Source organism: Brachycentrus maculatus, unplaced genomic scaffold, assembly GCF_059751285.1.
Source record: "Brachycentrus maculatus isolate JH-2025_06_01 unplaced genomic scaffold, ASM5975128v1 h1tg000848l, whole genome shotgun sequence".
Classification (NCBI taxonomy): domain Eukaryota; kingdom Metazoa; phylum Arthropoda; class Insecta; order Trichoptera; family Brachycentridae; genus Brachycentrus; species Brachycentrus maculatus.
This window is the reverse complement of record NW_028281575.1, coordinates 29,255-52,500: the sequence shown is the minus strand read 5'-3', so window position 1 is coordinate 52,500 and position 23,246 is coordinate 29,255. Positions and strand designations below refer to the sequence as shown.

Below are 23,246 nucleotides of genomic sequence, written 5' to 3'. Positions count from 1 at the left end.
GGCGTGAGACAAGGGTGTATACTGTCTCCTGATCTCTTCAATATATATGGAGAATATATAATGAGGGAAGTACTAGACGGGTGGGAAGGTGGCGTATCAGTAGGGGGCAAAAAGATCTCCAATATAAGGTTTGCAGACGACACAACGCTAATAGCCAACAATGAGGACGAAATGGCTGAACTCCTCCATAGAGTCGAAATAGAAAGCCAGCATTTAGGACTTCAAATAAACAAAAGTAAAACCAAGGTTCTTGTCATCGACCGATTCGGCACCCTGATAAGGAACAATTCTTTAAGGGATTATGAAGAAGTCGACGACTTTATCTATTTAGGTGCACTCATTTCTAAAGACGGAGGCTGTGAAGCAGAAATCCGGAGAAGAATTGGAATGGCAAAATCAGCAATGTCTAGTCTGGCGAAGATATGGAAAAATCGGTCCATACTGAGGAGAACGAAAACCCGTCTAGTGAAATCTCTTGTATTCTCCATTGCGCTGTATGGAGTGGAAACATGGACACTGAGGAAAAAGGAAAGACATATGCTGGATGTGTTTGAAATGTGGTGCTGGAGGAGGATGCTGCGCATTCCTTGGACTGCAAGACGCACAAACGTCTCCATTCTCCGCGAACTGTCAGTGACAGAAAGACTCTCCACGACTTGCAGGAAAAGGATTCTGTCCTACTTTGGGCATATCGCCAGAAAGAACGAGAAGAGTCTTGAAAAACTGGTAGTAACAGGTACAGTTGACGGTCTCCAACAAGATGGACAGACCAAATAAAGGAATTAACCGGATCCTCGCTAAACGCAGCCATCAAGTTGGCCCAGGACCGGGAAGAATGGAGAGAACTTGTGCACCAAGTGCCTGACATTCCAGAAGACCACGACGCTCAGCATTGAGCAAGAAGATGAAGAGATATATATATATATATATATATATATATATATATATATATATATATATATATATATATATATATATATATATATATATATATATATATATATATATATATATATATATATATATATATATATATATATATATATATATATATTCAGATCTATTATAGGAAATATATGGACAAAAATATGAACTGAGTCATTGCAAAAAGAAAGACCACAGAAAACTTGGCATGATCAGGTATGTAAAATACTTGAAAACAGTCGAGTAAGGAGTCGAAATAATCGATGGAAATGTGTGAGAAGATAGATGAACGTGAAAGAGGCAAGGAATGTTTCCAAAGATGGAGTGTGTGGCGTTCTGCCTACCCCTGAGGCAAAGCGGCGTGATGGTTAATAAATCAATTTGTTAGTTAACATATGAACTGCAATATAACTGAAAACATGTAAACTGCATTGAAAATGCAGAAGACATTCTCGCTTGTTAAAAGTTTGTTTAAAATGTCTTTTCGCTGCTGTAAAAAACGTTTACTTTAAAATTTGTCGTACAGGCATTTCGTTGCAATTTGTAGATCTTTGCACAGAAATTTCAGTCGAAACCCAGTAATTACGAGAAACTAGAAAGAACTTTTAGTTAGTTAACGGATAACTCGAACACAAAGCGACATTCTACATATATATATTTTTTTAAACGACAGGAAGTTTAAAGCTCATTAAATCCTGTTTTTTTTTACTAAACCGTATAGATCTGTTTAATGAGTGAACATTTATAATTGCTTTACTTGGTAAATACCACTATTTCTACAAATCTATTATCTAACATCATTATTAAAGACGATGTCCTACAGTGAAATTAATGCATCGAAGCGAATGTGATTATGACGTAAAATGTATGCTTAACACTTTAAGTATAAATATTTTTGAATATTTTAATTATTATTATTGTATTTCAAAAGTTAAACCCTATTCAATAAATAAACATTGTTTGCTTTATATGAGTTCTGCCTTCTACTGCGGGAAGCTAGTTAGTCTTTTTTTTATTTGAAATTAATAAAGGTAAATGATTTTTTTGTTGTTTTTTTTTACTACGAAATAAAATATTGAGGACTAGACAATATTAAAAGATTTTCAATTTTAGAAATTGGTTCTGTAAATTACAGATTCTTAACTAAACTATCCTGATATTAATTATGTACTTGTAATTAGCTTCCATTTCGATTTTGCTTTGTATTTTCATAATTGCTTTTAAGAACTGTGTCTATTTCAATTAATCCTTGTAACTTTAATTACAAGAAAAAATATGGCCACTTCTAATAATGTAAAAGTCTAGACATTCTTTGTAAATGCCTTCAGAGGTTGAAAAAAATCCATGAAAATGAAAATAAAATACTTATCTAGACTTAAAATTTATTGCTTGAGTAGTAAGTAATTTATAACAGCACTCATTCTTAGTGACCTAGTCTCAGATCGTTTATCAAATGAACATATACCAGATTCAAACATATACCCACACCAACGTGGCTTTTCTATATTTTTTTACCTTTTAAACTCTCCCACTACCATACATTACATTTTCCATGTCACTAACAAACAATCTCCATGTTTCACTTCCATACATTAGGGTCGGAACCAGGACTCCGTTGGGTACTGCCAGTTTAGCTTTCGCTGATAGGTTTTTATTTGCTATAACTGATTTCAGTGCACCATTCACTTTGTTCCCAGCATTCATTCTCCTTTCTATGTCTATATCAATCTTTCCATCCCTATAAAACATCTACCCAAATATAGGAAATCATTTACCTGCTCCAAAATCTCTCCACTTACCAATATTTCACACTCAGATTTACATTCATCTCTTTTTTTAATTATAATTTTGGATTTGCTAACATTCATCAATAAATCACTTTCCTTGCACACATTATACACTTTTGTCACCAACGTTTGCAGGTCTTCTCTGCTATCGGCAAGAAGAACAGCATCGTCAGCATACAAAAGGCAACAGGCAGTCAAATTATTCATTCTAGCTCCAACATTCAAATCATTCAGTTCTTTCATACAATTATCTATGTATAGGTTAAACAGCCACGGCGACATTACACATTCCTGTTTAACACCTTTAGAGATACTAAACCAAATATATTGTGTTAAAAATAATAGAAAAGTAATAGTTGTGCACCGCTTAACGCTTAAAAAAGGGCGTTAATTAATGTTTTATTACGAATGTCAGCGCTGTAATAATTTCATGAATGTTAATTAATTTCAACCAAAAAATTTACTGAACTCGGAGTTTAGCAAGAAGCTATTCCCAGTAAAATGTTTCGGACTGTCAACTGTTCGGCTGTCCAAATTTAAAACACAGTAAGAGACATTTTTTTGTGGTAGGTTTTTTTTGCATTTATGGACTAAGTAGACTCTACTTAGTCCAAAAATGCAAAAAAAACCTACGACAAAAAAATGTCGCTTACTGTTTTTTTAAATTTGGACAGCCGTGTTTTACCCGTGTTTTGTTTTAATCAAATAAAATTTCTCTCGGCTACCGAATTATCGATACTTGAGAATTCTCCCTCAAAGGAGATTAATCAATTTCAAATGTATCTTGGCGTCACCAATATTTGATGTTCAAAGTGCCAGATGTCCGAGAAATACTTTTCAGAATGAAAGAAAGAAATATATATATATATATTTTTTAAATATTTTCAGTTATTACTTTGCAGCATATTTCATAATATCAAACTCCAACATTTTTTGAACTACATTTATATTATTACTTATTGATTTGGCATTAACCTTATGGAATGATGTGTTGATTTTTTTTTAAATCCATCTTCTGGTAAAAATTTAAATATGTGTAAGTTTTCGAAACTAGTCGTATATATAAATAAAACTCATTAAGTGGTATATTCAAGTGTTTAATTAAAAAAAAATACTTTCACGTTAGTACCTTTTTTCTAACTGGTTTTGTCATCTTGTCATGTTGGTAACTTTTTTCCAACCGGTTTCGACAAGCACCTTGTCATTTTCTAAATAAAGGTAAATGAAAAAAAATTATCTCAACATAAGAGTAGAAAAATATGGAATTTTGGGTATTTACAGGGCTTATGACCTGTCATAGGCTGGTTAAGCGATCATTCACTATTCTAACCATAATGAATAACCACATTAAAAAATTGGAACTCCTAGATATACGATAAAAATATAAAAATAACTCCAAAGAGGAGAAACCCCAGATTTGTGAACAAGTATTTGGACACACTGACATGTTCGTATAAAACAATAAAAGGTTTTAAAAATATATTTTTGATTTTTTTATTTTATTTTTAGATGAAATCAACTCGTATTGGGTAAAATATTATATAAAAGTAAACGCAATATAAATATTTCTATGTTAGATATAAATTTAAAAAGTAAACAAAAGGAACATACTGTATAGCTGAATAATATTACCCTTTGAAAATTGATTTCATATCGTTCTAGAATATGTTCCCGCTGTCCATTTGAATATTTCCCTCTATTTTAAACCACGTGACCTAATAGTCGGTGCCAATTGGCCGTTGCACGAACCAATCAAGCGTAGCCAGCGTAATTGAGCTGCGAGTTAACCATCTAATTGCCAGCAGCGGTTTATTAATTAGAGCCATTGATGTAATTTATTGGATACCTTATATTAATTGGAGTGTCACGAATAAACAATATACTCCGATTATCATCGTCACATTTATGGAATCCTAATATTTCCATAATGGAGGTCCCGGGTTCGATTCCCAGGGGGGGCAAATAAATATCAGTGATTTTTTCATTGTAATATATATTCGATATTACACTTGACTGGTGCCTGAAGCGGAGGGCTGATCACCTTTCCTTCATGTGTTAATGATCAAGATAACACGGCGTCTATATGATGCAGTGCCCTATGCACCATAGGGTGCGGATAAGGGTTTGAGTGAATATTGCATCACCTGCGTTTATTGGTTTAAACTTTTTAATTAAAAAATACGGACTTACCTAAAAATATATATTTATTAAATGTGTTTTCTTATTTTACCTTAAGACACTTCGCTCACTCCTTTCAAGAACGTCATATTTCAAAAATCATCCTTTTTCAGATGTGCATGTTTTCGGAATGCCCAGAAGATGTGCTTTATCCCAGCAAAAGCGGCATATTCTAAACTTTAATATTTACCCGCTACAGGGCAGAAAGTGTTGTTTTTGCATTTTGAAGAAAAGGTATTGTTTAATTATTTTTTTAAAATATACTAAATATTTTTCAAATGGATAACAAACATTCAGGTTTTACTTAAAAAGATCTGTTGCACAGTAAAAATTCAATAAGTGGCTTGATACTTATTTTTGATACATTTCATTATATTTTTAAACTTTAATAACGATCTCCTTAAAAATTAAGTTTTTTGATTTATGACGGCGTTGAAAGGAATGAGCGACCTGTACAAATTATCAGCCCATAAATTGAGGATCTATTATAAGGAAGACCAAGAAAATGAAATAAAAATATGTATGCTAATTTTTTTAATTATTTGTTTCGTAAAGTGAATTACCGACTGCTTTGAAATTTTGACACAACATTACGTTTCAATACGCATATACGAGATCTAGAACTGACCGTTTATTAATGTTACGTCCATCAAATGTCGTAACCTATACTTACATGACTGTAAATAGGAAGAAGAAGAAGAAGAAAGAAATACAAATATTTCATTTGAGTTTAATTGTGTTAAATAAATAAAAACATAATAACTTTTAGCCGTTAATAGTTAGAATATGGGTTCCTTTAAGTTCCTTACATTAATATCGCTCAATTATTGTTTGAACTTTGAAAAGCTTTAGCACGAATATTATTTTAATTCAATAACTTCATTTATATTACAAAGGCAAACAAAGTAATTAATAAAACCATGCCTTTATTAATTGTTCGGAAAATGGTATACCAAAACACAAAAACATACAAACATGTATTCAAATCGTAGTGTCATATTACATATGTCCATTCATATAAAAAACGTATTTGCTAAAATATGTTTATTGTAAAATATTTCGTAATCCTACATTTATCTGGTTTTAATTAAATTGCAATATTTTGAGTGTGTCCAAATTGTTGTTAACAAATCTGTACTATCTCAAATTATATAAGATATTTTTTTTATAATGACGGTGGTAATCTTCTTAAATGCAGACTTCCATATTTTTCTTCATCTATGTTGAGATGTCAAAAAATAAAATAAAAATACACTGTAGACAAGGAAGATCCAAGTTTTTGGCTGGTTCAAACCTGACATTTTAAAAATAATGTCGTAATTCCTGTTTAATATTTAACAGGATAGAAAACATTCCACACGAATAGCAATTAATTTCTCTAAATTTTTAAAACAAAAACCGCCTTTTTGGGAAATAATATAAGTTAAATTTTTCAGAAATTTACTAAAAGCACCGATCAAAAGAGACGTTTTTCAATTTTATGAGTAACAACCTTCTTTAAGAGAAATGTGAAATAATCAAGCCAATGTACTTAATAAATGGTGAGGGAGTGATACATCAAAGCGAATTACACAGCAGAAAATCCTCAAGGAAAATCACTTTTGAATGACTTGTCACTTACTTTCTTCCTTGTGACGTTATTTTCTAGTGATTTTCTTTTTTTTTCTTATTTGATCCTTGGCTTGGTACATAGGGCAAAGCATCGAAAAGAAGCTTTATGATTTTTGGATATGAGAGTTGAATATATTTGATCGGATGCTGGTAACGTCAGTGAAGGAGTTCAAGGTGAAGGTTACAGTCACTATATGAAGTAGAAAGAATGTTTATAGATAAATTCGATTGACAATTACGGCTCTGGCACTCGGGGTTGCTTACCTTATATAAGCCTGTACAAATCTATCTAGGATTTTTTATGCCTTTTTACGCAATCTCTCTCACACACACATATATAAAAATTTATATCCATTAATGTGTATGTGTGTGTGTGTGTCTATGTGTATGTGTTTGTGTGAGTGTATTTTGATTTTGTACGTATAGTATATGTTGATATTAAAATTAAAAAAAAATATATATATAGGGTAAATTTCAATAACTTGCAAAAACATCAAACCGCAACTCATCTATAATCAATAGAAAGGAATGACACGATTTGTTTTTAGTTCTTAAATATACTTGCACTTTTGGAAATGAAAAAAGGAAAAGCAATGTGTGGAAAAAATGGCGTAATGAAACAAAAGTCATATACAATACCTGTGGGTAAGTATTGAATGGTAAAAAGTGAAGGCAATATAAATTTCTTCTTACTTTTTAAAGATATTTTCAAAGCAGAAAAACGAATAAAGGCATTAAACGAAATGGAAAACTGGATGAAGATGTTCCGATTCATTTATTTTTTGCTCTTTCTTTCTGAAACTAATCGCATTCCGTCGTGAATTTAGGAAGTTAATTATCTTTTCTCTGCTCGGATGTGTTTATGAGTGTACTGGCAAGGAGGAGGATACAACGGGTCCCAGCTCCTGAAATTCTAAACCAATTATCGCTAACAAGGTCTCGTTACTCTGCCTGAGAAATGTTTTTCAATTTGTCAGCTGGCAAGACGTTAAGTGATAAACTTGATGATGTATTCTAGGTACTAGTGTAATAATATAAATAGGTTTAGGCGTTATCACCTAAGGACTCTGGGCCTAATATCAGGAACATTAACTTGTAGGATAAGGCTTTGATAAATTGAAGGGTTAACGTTTATCTCAAGACGTTTCTTTTTTTTTTAAATGACATCTCAACAAAGATGAAGAAGAATATGTACTTTTTATACCCTTTTGATAAGAAAATTCGCCAAAAAATAATATCGACCCTCCATAATGTGCAAATCCAGATTTATTTTAATTACGAAACTTTTCACTTACATGTTTTTAACAAACAAAAAAATGTTTCATAAATTTAATGCTTGAAAAGTTATTAAATCTCAACACAGATGAATAAAAATATGGATATATATATATATATATATATATATATATATATATATATATATATATATATATATATATATATATAATATATATATATATATATACATACATAAATATGAATATAAGTCTGGGAATTTACGGGGCTAACGACCGTCATAGGCTGGATTAAGTGGTCTTTTACACACGTGTAACATTCACCAATTCTACCCATGATTGACAACCACACTACTTAAATTCTTGGAACTTCAATATGGTTTAAATAAATAAATTAATATTATTTTTTGACATCTCATCAAAGATGAAGAAGAATATGGAAGTCTGGGCATTTACGGGGCTGACGACCGTCATAGGCTGGTTTAAGTGATCACTTTACAGACGTGTAACATAATATGAAATAATATGAAAATAACTCCTGTAATTGGAGATAATCCAGATTTTGTGAACAAGTATTTGGACACACTTAAAATGTTGTAAATAAATTAATAATCCAGATTTGTGAAGAAGTATTTGGACACACTCAAAATGTTGTAAATAAGATTAGGCGCTATCACCTTAGGACTCTGAGCTTAATATCAGGAACATTAATTTGTAGGATAAGGCAGAGGCTTTGATAAATGAAGGGTAAGCGTATATCTCAAGACGTTTTGGTTTAGACTCCAGGGGGCGTATAGTTTTGGAGTGGAATTTCCACAAATGGATGACAGGATATCCATAGCCCAGCCACAAACCTTCGGTCTGCGCTAATACGTAGATGTAGCGAAGATGTAATCCCATAAATGTAATATATTGGATTTCGGTGCGTTAATATCTGATAACTAAATTGAAGGGTTGTAAATCCGGGAGATAATTCTCCACAATGCTGCCAAAATATTTCGCTAATACACTAGAGGTCATGAAGTTATTATATCTTTGAAGTTGTTTATTTCTCCCCTGAGGGTTTGTAATTAAAAAGTTGAAAAATATATATACTAAAAGATCTCTACTTATATGTTTAACCCTGAAGTAAACATGTTGTTGACTTGTGTCACCCAGATCTTTCCAAAATAATTTATTTTTAAAACGGCCACACGTGGCAATTTTGGATTATCCGTACCTGTTCAAAACACATTCAGCTTGGTTTTCATTTTGCAGGTGATTTCTGTCTTGTACGACTGTGTAATACAAAGGTGTTTCTTAAAGCGGTTAACAGGTGTCACTCACTAGACAAAAGAAATAAGTTTTATTTTATTTTTTGTAATTTTTAAAATATTTTTTGTATATCGATTATGTAAAATGAGAAAATTGTTATGTTACATGTTTAAAAAGATGATGGAACCAAAGTGTAGTAGTAGACAATGTAGACTAGTGATTCCCAAAGTGGTCTATATCGACCCCCAGGGGTCTACGACGACTTGGACGGGGTATGTCAGCGAAAAAAAATTGGGGGTCCATGAAAAAGAAATGGAGGTCAACGACATCAGGTTTATTCCTTAGATTAAAAGCATTTATTTTTTGCTTATTTATTGTGTGTAAATGAAAGCCAATTTTAATTTGAATTAACCTAACATGTGTGCGTATTTTTTGAATTCTCATTACACTTTGAAATTTATAACGTGTGTGATAATTTATAATCTTTTAATGTGCACTACATACATCGGCTTTCAAAAATACATTAGAAGATAGTGAATTTGCTGAAAAACAATATCAGGTAAGGGGGGATCTACCAAAAATCGAAAAACATGGCAAGGGGCCTACGAGACAAAAAAAGTTTGGGAACCCCTGATGTAGACAATGGATGTACGTAAAGCATTAGTATTTGTGTTAAGTGGTACGAATAAAATAAAATCTAAATATTCTTATCAAATAAAGCTCATAAAAATATTTCTTGTTTATTATTAATAAGACTTTGTATTTAATATTCATGTTAAACCTCAACTGTCAAAATATACTTAAAAATTTGGGTGGCATTTATCACCCACTCGCCCGTTCCTGTTTGTCAATGCCACACACCTAGTCTAGGCTTTACAAGATATCTCTAGATATTTCAGCTAACTACCACATACTTGTTCACAAATATGTTACATGTGTGTAAAGTGATCACCTAACCAGCCTATGACGGTGTATAAACCCTGTAAATACTCACGAGATGTGAAAAATATAAGGTAGTTATTGGGAAAAAAAATAAATACATAAATATATATATCAATATACATATTTAAGAGGAAAACAAAAACATAATATTTGTTGCACACGTATTATGGAAGAAATGTATAAAATCAGTGAGGTTATAGGCTTCTGCGCTGCATTCCACCATATTAAATATGTATATATACTTGGTAACGTAAGTCAGTGACTGAATGCAAGTAAAATGGCAAAGTATCACAGCCAGAACACGTACAAAAGTAGTTGGGGGGTGAAAATGTACGAGTACGTAATTCAGTTGTGCTGAAAAACTGGAAAATGCATTTAATGACTGCGCGAAGCATTGAAAATAAACATGTTTTCCAAATTGCCGGTAATGGCGCGGAAACAACAACTGTTCGTTTGGATGTAACGTGTTTCAAACTACCCCTAATGACCATTTATTTATCTCCTAGAGGAAAACATAACATGCACTTAGCTTGTAAAAATTATCATATTTATCTTCAACGATGTATTATTTATTATTTTTTATGTGATTGTGTGTAGGAAAAAGATATCCTAGAAGTGATATTTTACTCTGTTTATAACGAATTATGAAACCGGTTGTCGACTTGTATTGTCCGAAAGTTAACAATAACGGAGAGCATTTTAATGTTTTTTTTTACTGTAAGGAAGTAATGTTAATATGTATTGTTTAATCTCCAATACATAATCAAAGTTTTATTTTTTCAATGTGATTCTAGGACTACTATACCTCGAAGAAATACAATAATTTAACCTAATTTTTTAAAATTATTATAAACTGTTCATTTTTCTTTATTACTAAAAATAAAAAAATAAAAAAAACATTATTATTTAAAAAAGATCACAAATTTGTTTAAATTACATCTAATCTCATATAAATAAAACGTTTAAAATATTTTGCCTGATTTAAGAAATAATCCAATATGTATACAATAAATGTGTGGTACCTATATTTTATATTTAAATGAAGTCAAATACAGAATGCTATTCCTGGTATCAGTAGCAAGTTCCGTATTTGCCTTGAAGGTCTTGAAATATAATACATGTGTAATGTAATACAATACAAAATCAAATATAATCATAAACTATGTATGTGCTTACCTTCCGCCGCGACATCTCTTGTCTATTCTCCAGTTTGCTATCAGATGTCACTAGCTAAATGTTCACTGAAACTGCATAACCACATATCGTATATTATTCCGTTCAATATTCGTATTACCTTTGTCAACTTGGTTTATCATTCTATACAACACGACACTCATAAACAAGTATCTATAACCAAGGAAATCTAAACTTAATGTTCAAATCAAATAAAGATATGATAAATAAAAACTAAGTTTTGCTAATACCGTTGTTTTACTGATAAAATTACACAGCTTTAATCATTTTTTGTATGAACATCTAGGTATAAGAAATAAAATCGTTTTTAAAGAATAAACCAATTGGGTGTTTTTGTTTTAATTATTCGGGTTTTATATTAGCAGAGGAAAGCGTTATTATTATAAACTGTTATATTTATAAACTGCTTGTGTCCATACATTTTAGTTATATTCGAGTATCATACATATAATACGGACTTATTTTAAAATACAGCTTATTTAATATTTATTTTAACACTGACTTTATTACAATATAAACACAAATAGACTTGTAAGCACTGCGTTAAACATCTAATTAGATTGATTATTATTATTTTAACTATTTTTTTGATTAAGAAAACGACATTTATTATGTATATATTCACCTCTAAGATTACCACGATATTATGAAAAATAATCGATCTTTCTGCGATATTCTATGTTCTGCATCTTTGTACACTGTGTTCCCTCGTTTGTCTTATATTATATCCTGTTTGATGGTAGCGGCTCCCTAGATTATGACGTGATGCACACTCCATCGACGCATTTCAATGCAGGCTCGCATGTTCCACTGAATCCACCGCAGTTCTCTCCGAGGGTCCGGGAGCAGACCTTGCAACACCTGAAAGGAAAAAAATATTAAATGAGCAATTATGGAGATCATAAAATCACCTTTTTAATTAAACATTTTTAATTAAAGTTTTACTTTGTTTTTTTTTCTATTGCAACACATATTTCGATGTATTTATTTTCAAATACATACGGTACTTGAATTATGCGAAATATCTCAAAATACGTGCTACGATAGATTTTAACCGTTTCCACTCTGACCATTTTTTCTCATAACTGATCAGCTACTCTTATCAAAAAATGCGACGTTTTTCTACCATTAAAATAAATATTTTGGTTCCCTAATTTTGGGACACTCTGTCTGGCAATTCGTTTGATCATGTTAATTAAGATTAACTGTCTTTATAAAATTAATCAACTTTTTTTACACCAATTTTTATATAAATTTAACCTGCCGGTTTCGACAATACCTTGTCATCATCAGGGTTTATTTTAAATCAAAAACATTAAAAATATTAAAATACTCTCACCAAAAACTTCATTAAATTAATTTTGTATAGATATTATAAAATGTGCCACAAATTATCTGTGGAAAACATTCAAGAAAAAATAACTGTATTCACCTGAAATATTTTTTGGTAGAATATAATTGGGTGATGGAGAAATCAGTGATTAAAGTTAAACCTGCACCGGGCCAGACATTTTGGCCCACGGAGCTGCCTACTAGAATCATAAGGGCCAGAATGTCTGGCCTACAGAGTGGTAAGAGTTAAGAAATAGCGACATCTACCACGCAAAACTTCGATAGATATTATCACACAGCTACTCCCGAATCAATTATTTAAATGGCATTACATTACATTACAATAGACTGATAAAAGTCACGACCGACACTGCAGACTGTTTTTTTTGCTGAAATTGTAGAGCAGTGTTTTTTTGGCAGGGTTTTTGACAAGTATAACTCTCAGAGTTAACGACCTGCCATTGGCTGGGACCAAGTGATCCCTTTATACGTTTGTTTTATAACTTTTATTATTTTTGAAAGATGTATCCTATAAATGAAATATTGTCAGATTTCCTTCGTTTGCTAGGGGTAATTTTGTTCTATTTAGAATTGGTGCCGGTATTGCTCTCAGTTAAGAAGTCATGAAGTATATACGTTTTTCAAATTGCATATATGCAGATGAGACACTTATATACATAACTTTATAATTTGTCATTTTGCAGGATCCTATAAAAAAATATTTCAAAAAATATATAAATATTTACTTCTTTTAATATAACGGAACCATAAATTAATTTACCATTTTCAAAATGATTTTCTTACTTTATTAACACAAAAACCCAATATTTAAAACATATCTGATATGAAAATAATATCTTTCCAATATTTAAAATATACGTTTTTGTTTCCCTACAGTCTTATTGCTTCTACAAAATATGATGTTTATTCCAATAAGGGAGAGTCCCAATATAAACAGCGCTTTATTTGGCGTACCAGAAGTAAGAATGAATATATGTGCACATGTATGTATTCAGGAATGTCTCGTTACTCTTACATAATATTCGAGCGAAGGAAATAACATCATTTCTCTGTTTTCATCTTCGCCTTTCTTATATTGAATTCTAATAATGGGTAATTGGATGAATCAATCACAATCTTTATACATGTTGAAAATCGGAACTGAATTATTCCACGTTGGAAACGTATATATTTATATGTATATGTATATGTATATATATATGTATGTATATATATATATATATTATATATATATATATATATATATATATATATATATATATATATATATATATATATATATATATATATATATATAAATATAAATATATATGTGTATATATATATATATATATATATATATATAAATATATATGTGTATATATATATATATATATATATATATATATATATATATATATATATATATATATATATATATATATGTATGTAAATATATATATATATATATATATATATATGTATATGTATATATATATATATATATATATATATATATATATATATATATATATATATATATATATATATATATATATGTACATATTTATAATATAGCATAAAGATATAATATAAAGTATAATATATAGAACAATGTTTCATATATATAGAACATCCATGAATTTGAGAAGTGTGGTTGTCAATAATGGGTAAAATTGGTGAATGTTACACGTGTGTAAAGTGATCACTTAAACCAGCCTTTGACGGTCGTCAGCCCCGTAAATGCCAAGACTTCCATATTCTTCTTCATCTTTGATGAGATGTCGAAAAATAATAACAAATTTAAGTTGGGATTTTGCCCGGGTAGCTTTATTATTCAAAATTGCAATCCTACTCTGGTCACAATAATCACGATCAAGTAATTAATTTACCTCAGTTTTAAAACTAAATAAAGTATGACAACAACAACATCTTAAATATTTTCTTTTATCTATAACTCCTTGACATAACAAACTTGAACCATTGTGCAGTGATTGAGTTACTCGCACTCGAGTCACTATTTACCGCGTCAGGGAAATTTCTTGGGGAAATATTCCAGACTTGTGGGGAATTTTATTTTCGAGGTAAACTTTAGACGATGTCAATTATCGCCCGGTTGATTGATGTTCAATTTAATCAAAATGTAAATAGGATTCTGCTCTCGATTCGAATATTGATTATAACGGGTTTCCATTTTAAGTACACTACAGGTGTAAATATTATACTGGTAAATTTATCCAAGTGTTATAATTTGAATCCCTATTTATAACTTGTTTTACCTTATGTTTGAATAAGGAAATCATGAAGTTATTTATAACGAAATTAATTAAACCAACCATTCCGCCTCCTCTCCGCAGGGATAAGCAGATATGTTTTAACGCCTTACAACTCTGTTTTTGCAAACATTCTTCGCTTTTTTTTACATTTTTGCATATCCTAAATATGCTCCCCGATTACATGTCCTCCGTTGCATTGTCTGCCTACGTGGTGTAATAGCTAGCATGTTTAGCTACCGTGCTGGAGGTCCCGGGTTCGATTCCTAGGCGGGAGTGAAAATAAATATTAGTGATTTAACACCACTATTTATTTGATATTACCTTGGACTGGTCCCTGAAGCGCAGGAAAGATCACCTTGCCTTCATGTAAGTAATGATTAAGATAACACTGCGTAAATATAATGCAGTGCCCTATGCACCATTGGATGCGGAAAATTGAAAGAAGAATTACATGGCCTAGGCCTATGTGGTAAAAAATATTAATAACTTTGGAATAAAATAACAACTATGTTACTTTTTCCACGTGCATTTTATTCGACCAGCAACCGGGTTTTGTCGTAACCGACATCAGACTGGTATGATAACTCTTCCTGACAATACGAATCGACAACCGGTTAGTATGCCTAAGTCGTTAGGATGTGCAGAAGTAAGTATAAAGTTATTTAAATTATCATAAATATTTAAAGGATTTAAAAATGTACGTGAACTTATTTGTTTTTTGTAAATTTAAAATTACATAAAATGGAAGAGATCATGATCTTCTAACATTCATTTAAAAATAATAACCTTGACTTTACTGTGAAATATAATTTAGTTTTTGTGTAAATCCAAAGGGTTATTAAAATCAAATTAAGAGGACTTATTTTATTCAGCCTCAATAAATATGCATTACAGTCTTACAAATCAAATTTCAATCGGTCTTATTAGAAGAAGAAATTATTAATGGCCCTCGACCTTTATTTTTTGTCGGATCAAAGACCGGCATCAATCACTTTCAGCTGACAGCGCTAATTATGGAATTTTCTTACGTCGCGGGGAAAACACCCCTGAACCGTTTTCTTGGAGCGATATTAAATTACCTACCCTTGCTAATTTTCTTCACCAGGAAAAAATATGTTGACATAGAATATCTCATTAGTTTCCGAATGCCATCGCTCGCTGAAAAAACCTCCCCATCGCTTCCAGAGTTATTGGGTCAATGATTCAACGAACGGGGTAGTACGGGAAGTGGGTACCTGTACAACTAGGATGGGAGAATAATTCACACAGTATTCAGATCATTCCTGAAATACTTGAAATTCATTGAATAGTCTTTTCACATATTTTTAATTTTACTAAAAAATGTGTAAGGCAAAAAGTGCAGTATTGAAGGCATATTTTTAATAATGTTAAATGAATTTTGCAAACATTTTTTTTGTAGGAATATTTCGAATTGCCTACAAATGGATATTTTTGCATTTTTTTTCTTGTACAAATTTAGAACTATGCTCATTCTTATTTGTGAACTTTGCTTGCCCTATTTTTAAGCTGCTCCATATAACTTCTCATGTATCTTCTTCCCGTTTTTATCATTATTATGGAAATGATAAGATCGTTGCCTCGTAGAATATGTACAATCATCTTCTCTCTTCTATTTCCTATTATTTTTAAGGATATTTTTCCTTTCACTTTATTTGGAACCTCATTATTTGTATCTCCTACCAGCTTTTTCCATCACCACAATTGAAAGCTTTTAATATTTCTACATTCATAGTCGTCGTCAAAGATTCTCCTTTGTTTTTTCTACCACGTTAAATCGATTCAATTCGATCATTAATGTATTATAAAAACAAGGTAATAAATAGCTCCGCGCTTTAGTTACTAGTCCAGGGTAATAATAAATCAATATTAAACATACATATTGAACACCACAGAATAAAATCTGTCTCTTTCTTTATTGTTAATTGAATAAAATATCACAATATATATGAAAAATAGATGTAACTAAAAAATCAAAATAATACAATAATCATTTTCGTGGTATGTTTTCAGTATTAAGTGAAGAATCACAACATTTCAGGAGTAATTTGGGCGCTATCACTTGCCTCTTACGACAAGACATTATTTTATTTCATTATCATAAAATAGAATAGCAACGTGACTACATGACAAAGTTAAAGCGATTTAAACGCACTTCCTGAAAAGTAGCAATTTGTCACACACGCTCTGCTTGCTGAAAACAATCGATAAGATGTAAAAAATCAAAGATTTCAGTGTCGTTCAACCACTCCAATAAAGTGCTCTTGAGTATTCTTGAAGAAGGGCGTAAATGAAAAACGAATACCAAAAAATGTGAAGAAAATTTTTACCCATCGAAATAAAGAATCCATACAAAAATACTAACAAACTAACTAATAAACCATCACGCTGCTTCTCCGCAGGGGTAGGCAGAGAGAAAAGAACGCCACACGCATCTGTCAATATTAGCCTCTTCTTCATTCATACATCGTCTCATACATACACGCCGATTATTTTAACTCCTGATCTGTCCACTGTCAAGTTTTTAAAATACTTATTCCAAGCTTTCCTCGGTCTTTCTCTACTTCTTTTACTAACCACATTCGCCCCATAAATTTGTTCAACTAAATTTAAACTTGTTTCTTAACTCATTCGATTTACATGCCCAAACCATCTCCACACACTTTTCTTTTTTTTTACAAAAATATTTGAATAAAATATTACTTATATTGTATAAATGAAATATCGTTGTTTTAAAAGTAAAGTCACCATGTGTGATATACATGTACATAGTGCCAGGTTAATTATAAGTTTTAATTGTGAACCGAAAGTAACCTAATATTCTATTAATTATCGTGAAACTAATGACACATTTATTGTATAATAATTATACAAATGTTTCTCGTACCACGTAGAAAATTACACGAACTTTAATTAAGTCAGCCGCATTTTCCGCTATGGCAACTTCCCTCAAAAATTAATTAAACAGTCTCATTGAAACATTAGATGTTACGGGAACCTAATAATAAAATCACGTAAATGTCATTAGGGAGGAAAATTATGCCGTTATGGTTGCCAAACTAATTAACTTCGATTTGAAGTTGAATTCCTATACATATTTCGAATAAATTGGTTTTAAAGAAATTTCAAAAGCACAATTAAGCCTTTATTTGAAACATGCCATATTTTAAAATTTATAATTATAATGTGCCTAATAATTAAAAAAAATTAATAAAATTATCTTTTTAAAAACGAGATATTATTTTTTTAGGAGAATTTGCCTCAGAAATTCTATGGTTGAGGATTTAACGTATTTAGACAAAACTTATTATAATTCAATCAAGTAACGTATTTAAAATTAATACTCCATTTATGGCAATCAGATCATCATCTATTTCCTTTTTATTATTTTTCATTGAGTTTTTTTTTTCATTTTACATATACTTTTCGATCATGGAGTTTCATGAGATTGATCATATTATTTTTTGACATCTCATCAAAGTTGAATAAGAATATGGAAGTCTGGGCATTTACGGGGCTGACAACCGTCATAAGCTGGTTTATGTGATCACTTTACACACGTGTAACATTCACTAATTCTACCCATTATTGACAACCACACTACTCAAATTCTTGGAAGTTCTATATATATGAACAAATTTTGAAACATGGTTCTTAAATCACTAAAACATCACTAGAGACATCTATTGGTGAGATGAAAAGAAGTTTTTTTACTGAGCAGAAACCCTTTAAGTAGCACGTGAGGTCCGAATCCTCTATTATAATCTCATACAAACGCATAAAAATATTATTTTCATTTTTATTATTTTAGCTTATAATTTAACCAGTTAACTAATTTTCAACATTTTGAGCGTGTTTAAATACTTGGTCACAAATCTGGATTGTCTCCAATTATATGAGTCATTTTTCATATTTATATAAAAAATAACTCCTTTTCTTGGAGATAGTTCAGATTTGTGAACAAGTATTTGGAAATACTCAAAATGTTGTAGATTGATTGATAGATGTATGACAAACAAAAATTTAAGAAGTGTGGTAATCAATCATGGGTAGAATGTTTCACGTATGTAAAATTATTAAAAATTAGTAGAACTTAACCAGTCTTTAACAGGTCATAAGCCCTGATAATACCCTAATTTTCATATTTTTCTTAATCTTTGTTGAGACGTCAAAAATATAAAAATAACCTCAAAGTGGAGAGCTGAATTTGGGGAGAAGTATTTAGGCATATCTAAAACCTAGTGAATATTGCAAATTGATGATTCTTTAAACTTATTAAATCAAATAATACTTAAGCCGTTGGAGGTGAGAGGGAGAAAGAGAGTAAGAGAGGGTCCGAGGAAGGGGTGATATGATGGAGAGTTACAGTTTCGAGGATGGATAGTAATGTTTCAGACGTTTCTTGAAGGTCAATATAGATGAAACATTTTTTACGTGAAGAGGTAAATCATTTCATAGTCTGGCCTGTTGGGGACAAAAAAAATCTGAGGTATGATACGAGTATGTTGAAAAATGGAAAATTTTCTTTCCCGAAAAGTGTGAAATAATTTTTTCTAAAATCGATTCATCACAATATATGAATGAAAAAGACCTATACAACATTTTGAGTGTGTCCAAATACTTGTTCAGAAATCTAGATTATCTCCAATTAGGATTTTTTTTTAAATAATATTTTCTTTAACAATCTAAGCAAAGATGAAAAAGGTTATGGAAGTCTGGGTATTTACAAGACTTACGACTGTCATAGACCATCATCCCTCCATAGATGTCTTTAGTTAACTCTTGCATACTGTGTTTCGAGTTTGAGCAATATATATTATCTAGAAGTTTCAAGAATTTAAGTAGTGTGGTTGTCAATCATGGGTAGAATTGGTGAATGTTACACGTATGTCACTTAAACAAGCTCAACTTAAGCCCTATAAATGCCCAGATTTCCTTATTATTTTTCATCTATGTTGTGATTTAAAAAACACCTTAATAAAGCTCGTTTTCCAGGTATTTCTCCTAAATTATGCTTTACCATTATAAATTTTATTCAAATATTTACGCCAATAAGCCGATAGATAAAATATGCCTTATGGTTCGCCAGGATTTTGCGGTTAACAATGAGAACTTCCCACAAGGGGATCATAAAATAAGCAGAGGTTTGGCAAAAGTTTGGGAAACCTCGCGGTGACTTACAAACAAAGATAGGTTTATAAGCGCATTGGTAAACAATCAAGTCGATAGCTCTCCAAACTTTATATTGAACTTAGTTAATATTCATAATAATTTAGAAGTGATCAAGAGTATTTCTTACCAAAAGCTAAATACGAGATATTTTGATATTAAAAGCATTTTTACATTGTGGTATGGTAATATACCACTCTCCTTATCATTCATCGTTGACTTGGTGTTATTCCAGTTTAAGGTAAAGAAGATAAATTGAATCATTCTGGTATTTATAAATAAAGTTATTCCAATTGTCCAGCCTTTTACATTGTAAAAACATCCCGTAAATTCAATATCATAATTAAAGAACATCCAAGGTGCCTTAAAAAAATAATTTTTCTGAATTTGCGAATCACCTTATATCTGAAGACCAAAATGTTAGTAAATCAACGGGTATAGAAATTATACGTGTTAATAAAACTGGTCTTTGTTTAGATAATTCCCAGATGTGGGGGGTGAAATTAAATATTTGGGATTTTACATTCTAACATCTACTTAATATTATAAGAGCAGGAGACATCACCTTACCTTCTTGTAAGTAATGATCAAGGTAACACTGCGTCAATACTATGTAGTGCTCTATGCACGATTGATTGCAGATAAGGTTTAGATATTTTATTTAATTGACTAATTATTTCACATGTGAGTTCTCGGCACCATCGCATTCATACGTGGATAAAACCAGATATGTGAACAAAGATTAGGACACATAAAATATTGTGAAGAAACATATTAGTGTAATTTATATTTGAAGCGATAACTTTGTGATTATCCATTTTATAATTAAAATTTAACTTCGTTTTAAAATCACTATAAGTATTTTATTATTACTTAATTATAATGCCTACCGGTTTCGAAGCTAACCGCTTCGTTTTCAAGACTGATTATTAATCAGTCTTGTAAAAGAAGCGATTAGCCTCGAAACCAGTAGACATTATCATTAAGTTATAATAAAATATAATTTGTATTAAAATCACTAACTTTGGGATTTTCCATTTTATAATTCAATTTTAATGAAATATTTAAAGTGATTTTAAAACAAAGTATATAAGACTCACCCCTATCTAGACTTCATACCAAAGAATATATATTTTTTAAATTTACTTTGTTTATTAAAAAAAAATGTAAAACGAACTCCCTCTCTAAACATAAGTATCTACTTCATTAGAGAGGTAAAAACGATACATTTGAAATGTTTTGTATATTTACCAACTATTTTGTATTATTTAAATATGTATTTTGTAAAAAAAAAATATTAAAAAAAAGTTTTGTCCGCCTCCGTAGTGTAATGGTCAGCACGCTCGGCTACCGTTCTGGAGGTCCCGGCTTCGATTCCCAAGGGGGGCAAAATAAATATAAGTGATTTTTTCACTGTAATATTTATTCAATATTACCATGGACTGGTACCTGAAGCGGAGGGCTGATCACCTTTCCTTCATGTGTGAACTATCAAGATAACACTGCGTTAATGACACAGTGCCCTATGCACCATTGGGGTGCGGATAAGGGTGTTATTATTATTATTATTATATATATTTTAATTATAAACATATAAGTCTTCGAAATCGATTGCGTTTGTACGCCGCTTGTGTTTTGCAACAAAAAAAACACAGACGTCGGAGATTAATGAGTTTTTTCGCGTCTTGTTTCACATTCCACTGTGTTATGTGGGATCCGCAGTTTACCCCGCCGTAATATCCGCCCTAGAAACACCATTACAGATAAACCTGCTGAAGATTTAAATTCCTCCGCAGGCGGCCGCCCACGCAGGGGCGGAGCCGCGCTCAGACATGTTGATTAATTATAAGAAGAAAAATAAAGTTTGATAAAAGCGAATGCGAAAACAAATGAAACATGTGTGTGTGAACATTTCTCTTTGTTATTTTTCTCATGTTATAAGATCCCGTGTAGGGTAGAACGTAGAAATCAAACAAACAGCTTTATTAACATTTTCTTTAAATTTAATTTGAGAAATTGCGTAATTTGTCCATAATTAGAGGAATACATTTTTTTACCTCGTTTATTAATATTTTGAAAGTAATTTATTTAGCATAAACATGTTATTTAAAAAGTATTTATTTTATTCTCAATATTATTAATATTTAAAGCATTTAGCTTGTGGTTAGTCATTTTTACTTACTTATTTTTTTACAAAAATGTTAATAATGTTAGTATATGACCACCTACGAGATTTTTATGTCTACCGGTTTCGAGACGTACCCGTCTCTTCGTCAGGATAACCACTACTACAGCAGTGTAGTAGTGATTGTCCTGACGAAGGGACGGGTACGTTTCGAAACCGGTAGACATAAAAATCTCGGTAAATGTTAATATACTAATATTATTTAAATTTTTGTAAAAAAAAAGTAGTGTTTATTTTATTTTCAAACCAAAATTTTCGATTTGAATTTGGAAAATTCTATATGGAAAAATCCTGACATAAAGATAGGTAGCAAAATAAAAATAAATAATACCTGCGTGCATCCCATCATGACATATTGGATCGTATGCAGAGCGGACATCACAACAACAAAAAACGCCCTAAGATTGTCGGAAATGAAGGCTCTAAGGAGCATATCTGGCAAGAGTGTACGAGATATGATAAGGAACATCAAGAAAAGAAAAATATGTGACATCGAAGATGAAGATAGGTGGAGAAAGCTACAAAGAAGACAATGGTATATGTGAATGTGAGGATAATGGAACCATCCACATTTCCTTACATTGTACTACACGACGAACCCCAAGGTAGACAACTACCGGGCAGACCACCAAAGAGATAGATTGATATATGGGAATCGACATCGAAGAAGGCTAATCTCTCTTAAAAACGTTATTGCAAACAATGTTTTTAAAAGGTTTATACTTTTTTTACTAAACCCACCATCCACTCGCAGCGGTTATAGAGTTCTTAGGGACTCTTTCTCAACTGCGCACAGACGAAAATATTATATTTATCTTTTACAAATAAGAACTCTATGCAGATTAATGTGGGGGGAGGAGAATGTATGGATAGAGGCCGACGCTTCATCCCCAGCCCTCAGGATCTTTATGCTTATTTGAAAAATTCAAGAAACTCAAATCAAACCTTTACCCGCACCCCAATGGTGCATAGGGCACTGCATCATATAAACGCAGTGTTACCTTGATCGTCAACACGTGAAGGAGAGATGATCAGCCCTCTACTTCAGGTAATCAGTCCAGGGTAATATTGAATAAATATTTGAGTGAAAAAATCACCTAAGTTTATTAATTTGATCCCCCCCTGGGAATCGAACCCGGGA

The 23,246-nt window shown here is 31.2% G+C and overlaps 1 long non-coding RNA gene across 1 annotated transcript in view; it reads right to left on the bottom strand.

Moving 5' to 3' along the window:
• Nucleotides 1-11,885, bottom strand: part of LOC148300031 (uncharacterized) — a 162,770-nt gene extending 150,885 nt beyond the window's left edge. Inside the window, exon 1 of the long non-coding RNA XR_015839000.1 lies at nucleotides 11,108-11,885. This is a non-coding gene — a long non-coding RNA (uncharacterized LOC148300031). The remainder of the gene's footprint in view (nucleotides 1-11,107) is intronic.
• Between the last annotated feature and the right edge of the window lie 11,361 nt (nucleotides 11,886-23,246).